Genomic DNA, 6,152 nt, shown 5'->3' with positions numbered 1-6,152 from the left:
CAAGGTGGGACCAAAATCTTCATTTTGTTTTTTATTTTTATATTTAGAACAGGAAGTGGAAGGGAGTTCTTAACTGGAGAGTGTGTATGGCGAAGGCTAAGAAGATTCTTTACTGACACCCCTTTATTTGGTCCTGACTCCAAGAACCCCAGAATCTTCCCCGAGTAGGCCCACTAACTGCTATCAGCGTTATTGTTTAGCTTCCAAAAGGCGTCGCTGAGGTTCCTGGGTCCACATGAGCTAGCCTAACCTGGCACAAGGAGGACTGTATTAAGAGCACAGTTCAGAACTCCTCGCATCATACCCCCATTAAGTATGATGTAGGCCTCTCAGGAATCAGGGCATTAGGTGGAGGTGGGAGTACTGCATACAATCCTGTTTTTTCACCCCAAAAGTTATAGCACAGTCTTGGGATCAGATAATAATCCAGGCAACAGGAAGGACTGAATGAATGATCGTCAGCAATTCAGGAACCTTCCCCAGGTCCCTGCCCTAGAGGCTCCACCCAGCTCCAATCTTGCTACAGCCTCTTGAATAAGCAGTCAACTCCACTTTTTTCGAAATCTTTCTATGTCATTGCTGAGGGTGGGAAAGAAAACTATGCCTCTTAGAGAAAAATAGGAGCTTTCTGAGTTCAAACTGGATTCCATCCTTTGCTGGTTACATGGCATTGGGTGACCACTGGTGTCCAGTCTCTGGGTTCATCTGTGCAGTGGAGCCACCCATCACCTCTCTGGGCTGTGGTCAGGACCAAATGATGTAACATGGAGAGTGCCCAGCACATGATACCAAGTGAATAATATTTGCTTTCTCCCTCTTACAGCTACTGCTCTTTCAAATAGAATGAAATGATTAAAACTAGAATTAGAGTTTCAAGACGTCTTGGTTTGAGGAACAAATCATCAGCCAAAAGGAGGGTTTGGACCTTTTCTCTTTGTTGAGACCCAAGCTAATATTTAGCGGGCAGTGGCTGAGGACCTAGGCTACATTCAGCCATCATAAACATTATTCACAGGAGAGTGTCATCCAACTTTCAGTTCAGGTTGCTCAGGGCCAACTTGGGAATTAAAGCAATGGGAATCGCTAACTTCACTCTAACCTGGCACATGGGGCTTAATGACTAATATATCAGCCAACGGAGGAGAAGGAAGATCCCCTGGGGTGTTTTGCACTCTCTGAAGGAGGCTGCGTCCGGCCTGGGCAGCAATCTTTGGCAGGGCTTGCTCTTGACAGAGTGTCTATCAATAGCTCAGTCTTTACTCTGGAGGGAAGCCTTGTATCTTCCTGGCTGGTGATGGTAAAAGTACATCATGGCACCTAACAAAATCTGCTAGTCCAAAAGATGTGACGAATGAAAGGATACTCAAAGTTCTGAACCAAGCCCAACGCGGGGAATGTGTGCTAGTTCTGTCGAGTTCTTGCTCATGATAATTCAACAGTCCAAGCAAGAAGCTTGTTATCAGTTCTGACATGGGACTTGGAAAAGAAAAAATTTATGCTAACACTTATAAGATTAGTAACCATACATCTGACCAACATGGCCATAATTGATAAAGCTAACAGGCTAAAAAGGAACGCTTTCCTTAAATGGCCTTATACCATTAACACTCAGGTGTTTAATTTTTGTTATGGTTGTTGATATGTAGATTAGCTATTAGGAAAAAACTTCTCTGAAATAGTCATGAGAATGAACTTTGTAGCTACTCAGGGATATGGTTTTAAAACACTGAAAAATTATGAGGACATGTCCTTTAGTTTTTAATTAGCTATTCCACTTTTTTGCCAAACACAAAATATATTTGAGATAGTTTATTATAAAAATGTAAGAACCATCAGACCAATATAATAAGACCAAACTACTGATAAGGAAAAAATAGGAGCAAGGAACAAATAAGGACCAAGAGGAAGAAAAAAAGAAACTATAAGAACTCTCTGAGGAACACTATAGGCTTTAAGCCCCAAGCCTGGTCTTAGCTTCCTAGCAGCCAGGGTGATGAGGGAATGATGGATTTATGTAGTTCGTATTGCCCAGAGATAAGAAGCATTGGCCCAAAAGAAAAAATTTGTTTAGTCTTAGTCTTCGAAAACAATTTTTGAGAGACCTTTTCTTAAAAGGGGAATTGGGTAGTACAAGAAAAAGAAAATTCCTATAGTACATTACCGTAACATGCAGAAGAGAACGCCCAGTGTATGTGATTGTATTAAGAGCACAGTTCAGAACTTCTTGCATCGTTCCCCCGTTAGGTATAAAGTAGGCCTTGCAGGAACATTATGGAGATAAGTAAGGCTACCCCATGTTAACATCAATTAGGTCCTGGGAGTCCGAATCCCAGCAGCCTAGCAGCCCCAGGCAATCAGAATGTGGCCTCACATTTGGATGTGAAGCAGATCATTTCCTGGTTAATAGAAGATATAACAAAGAATTTTAGTTTGTAAGCCTGAACTATCCTTGGTATGGATCCTACTGATTTAGTATTAAATTAAATGAGTTATCAATTTGATTATCTGGTGTCACCTGCAAGCTCTTCTCTAGTTCATTTTGGACCTTTCGACCTCCATTTCTCCCTGCAAACCCCTTTCAATGTCAGGGCTCCCTAGGGCTCTAGTCCTGTTGTTTTCACCCTCTCTGATTTCATCTCATGGCTTCACCAACAGCCTATTTTCTGGTAACTTCCAAATCCATTTCTCTAGCCAACACTTCCTTCCCAATCTTCAGACTCATAAGACTTCTGGAGAAGAACCTCCAACTCAACAAACAAAACTTACCTTTCTTCAGACCAAATCTGGAAACCTAGAAGTCCTCCAGCTACCAAGGCCTACGAAGTCTATTGGTGGTGGGTACATTTTTGCAGGCCACAGTTTGGGTGTGCAAAGGTTATAATTTCATTCTTCTCAATTTTGTTCTAAAACATACTCTGCATCAGAAACATTGATTTTGTCAGTTCAAGATAAACTCAGCCATTTAGGGCTTCCCACCTCCTCTCTGGGGTTACAACTAGGTTTCATATAGCATCAGGGTACTTGGAGAGCTGGGAGAGTGGTGGGTTCCAGTTCCTTGTCCACCTCTATCAGTGCTGGCATTTGCTTCCACAACTAGGTTACCTCTGGCCCTGGCCACTGGCACCTTTCTGCACCAACATCCACTGAGCTGCCCATCTAATTTGGTCTTTGGTCCCAAGTGACTCTGTCCTAATTTACTAGCTCCTTTGTCAATTACTTCTGCACCTGCTAGAGAGGGTCAGGCAGGGAAACATTGCAGATGCCTCCCTGTGCCACTCTGGGGTCCCAAGAAACTTCTGGGGACTCTCTTAGCTTAGACACACCATGTCACCATTTCTCCTCAGCATCTGCTGCATCACCCTGGCCCAGGGGATACCTGGAAACTGAGGCATGGGTGTCTTCTGCTATTCATCTCAATCCTGTGGGGTTCACCTATTTGTCCCTGACTTAAGGCTGGTGTGTCAGAGGGAGGGGGCAGTGCTCAGGGTCCCTTCTTAGTAATACTACCCTCTCATTATCTTGTTTCCTTCATTTCCTCTTGCTTATCACACAAGAGTTGTTGTTTTAATCTGATTTGAGAGGAGAAATTCAAAAGTAGAGAATTGACTTTCTCATTACTGCACTAACAACCCAGTCCTGAGGGCCAGGGAATAGAATGCTTTGGCTGTTGTCTGAATTGGGGGTAAGGGGAAGGGAAAGGATTAATAAATGCCAGGAAAGAAACAGATTAAAAATTTTAAAATATCATCCCATCACATACCTCCTGAATATCTCTCATAATTAGTTCAGCTGTTTTCGCATCATTTTCCGTTTTTGTTTTGTTTTGTCTCTTACTTGGACTGCTACAATGAAAAAATAAGTTATCTAGAATCCTGAATCTTTTCTTGCAGAACCTCCCTTAGTTCAATCTCCACCCCCGCCCCAAAATTTTCTAAATTATAATTGGTATATAATATGTAGAAGTTTAAGGTATACAATGTGCCATATATATAATTATTACCACAATAAAGTTAGTTAACACCTCCATTGACTCGAGTCAAATTCATTCTTTATGCTGTGGCCAGTGATTTGCTTTTTCTAAAATGTAAATCCAATCATGTTACTTCCCTCCTCCAAGGTTCTGGAGACTTTCCACTGCCTTTAGGACGTCAGAACTGCCAAGGACATGAAAAAAGGTCTCAGTCTGGAATCTGTCCACTTCATCTGCTCTGGTGCCCCAAGCTAAGCCACTGACGGGTCCATCAGGAGTTAGACTGAATTTGAGTGTATGGCTCTGTGCTCTTGTGATACACCCTTTCCCCTCGGCTGGCTCTCTGGCCATCAGCAGAATCTTCTAAGTAGACATCTACTTAGCTTTACATCTCAGCTCAGATGTCACCTCCTCAACGGCCACTGATGGAACCCCTTCCTCTGTATAGTCACTGGAAGCTATGACTCCTTTTAGCATAACACTGTCTTACTGCACATATTGAACACATGCTTTCTTCACTAGACTGTGTTCCTTGCGAGAAGGGACTATGTCTTAGATCTTTGCATTCCCAGTGCCTAGTGATATTGTGGGTGCTCACAAAATGTTTCAACTGGCAGGGGAAGACTACACTTCGGGTTTGTCTCACATTCCCCTGTTGGTTCCCTGGTCATCCCGATGGCACTATCCAACAGCTGGTGGACCAAGTCACTAAGCAAGGTTAAAATTTACTTAGGGCAGCCCCTCTTTTCTAGACAGTAAGCATATTCTGTTGTTCAACATACTTATTCAACATTTTTTGTCCAAAGCATGTGCTAGGTGTTGCTTGTAGTTTCATTTATAAATATTTCCCTCAGGATCAGTTAAAACATTTTTTGAAATTTTCAGGAAAACTTAAACATCCAGAGTTTATTTTGATTTGGATTATAAGAGGCAGTGTGGGGCATTTGGTAACTGGGTATTAATCAATCCTAAACACCCCTAATATTTAATAAGTAGCTTCAAGTTCAGGAAGAAGGTGGTGGTATAAAAGAAAAAAAAATATGCAAATGCTTAAACTGTGACATATCCATAAAGCGTAACTATGAAGGAGTTAAAAAGGACGAGGTAGGTCTATTCGTACCAACTTGGCCATACCTTCCTAAGAAATTAAGTAAAAAGTAGCAATTGTAGAACAAGACACGCCATATAAAATTTATACACTCCCTGCCCCCTCAAACAACTAAAAATATCTATCAACAAATACATTTTGTATATAAACGCATATAAAATGCTGAAAGGACACATATTAACTAGGTTATAGTAGCAATTTCTAGGAATGAAACTGGGATGTTAAGAGTGACTTTTGCTTTATCTGTACTGTTAAAAAACATTTGCAAAAAAGAAATCATGTAAGAACCACTGGCATAATTAAGTTTTTTCCCTAAAAAAGCAGAGAAGTATGAGTTAAATATTCAAAGACAATACTATTGTAAAATGGAGAACGCTTTTTCTCATTAAGTGATAGATTGTTAAATATTGTGAGTTTAAACTTTTGTACCTGTACCTGCCTTTTTATAAAAGGCCTGCCGTTCCTAGTTGGGACACGATGGAGTGGATTAGCAGGCAGAGGACCTGTGTTCTATTCCTTGTTCTGCCTCTTACTGGGCCAATCACTTAATCTTGCTGAGTCTATGAAATCTATAAAATGGGATGACAAATACGGTTAAGTCACGACATTGCTGTGAACTTGTGAGATGGCCATGCACCATGGACTGTGACGGTCTATGTTTACACTATTATATATAACGGGATTGTAATGCACAGAATGTACTCTAGATAAAGGCTCTGCTAAAGGAGACCAAGATTAATCACTAAGTAGAAAAATATGTACAAAGGTGGATTAAAAGTCAGTTTATTTGACAATTCACAAGTGATTTGTACGTTTTATGGATTATTTGGAGCCAAATTTGAAAACCAGTAGCTCCATTTCTTCCTGGAATGTCTGACATGCTCTAATTACCTAAGGAGTGCAAGTCATGTCTACTCGAGGAATTCAAGCTCATTTTAATTTTAACTTAAACTAGACATAAAAATCAAATAACAAATACAAGGAATATTTTGTTGCTGTTGTTTGAGCTTATTTCTACCAGAGATAATTTGTATACAGTTACCTGTTTATGAATCAATATAAAAAGACGAGTAA

This window comes from Myotis lucifugus, unplaced genomic scaffold (assembly GCF_000147115.1).
Source record: "Myotis lucifugus unplaced genomic scaffold, Myoluc2.0 scaffold_0, whole genome shotgun sequence".
Taxonomy (NCBI): Eukaryota; Metazoa; Chordata; class Mammalia; order Chiroptera; family Vespertilionidae; genus Myotis; species Myotis lucifugus.
This window is presented reverse-complemented; position numbering follows the sequence as displayed.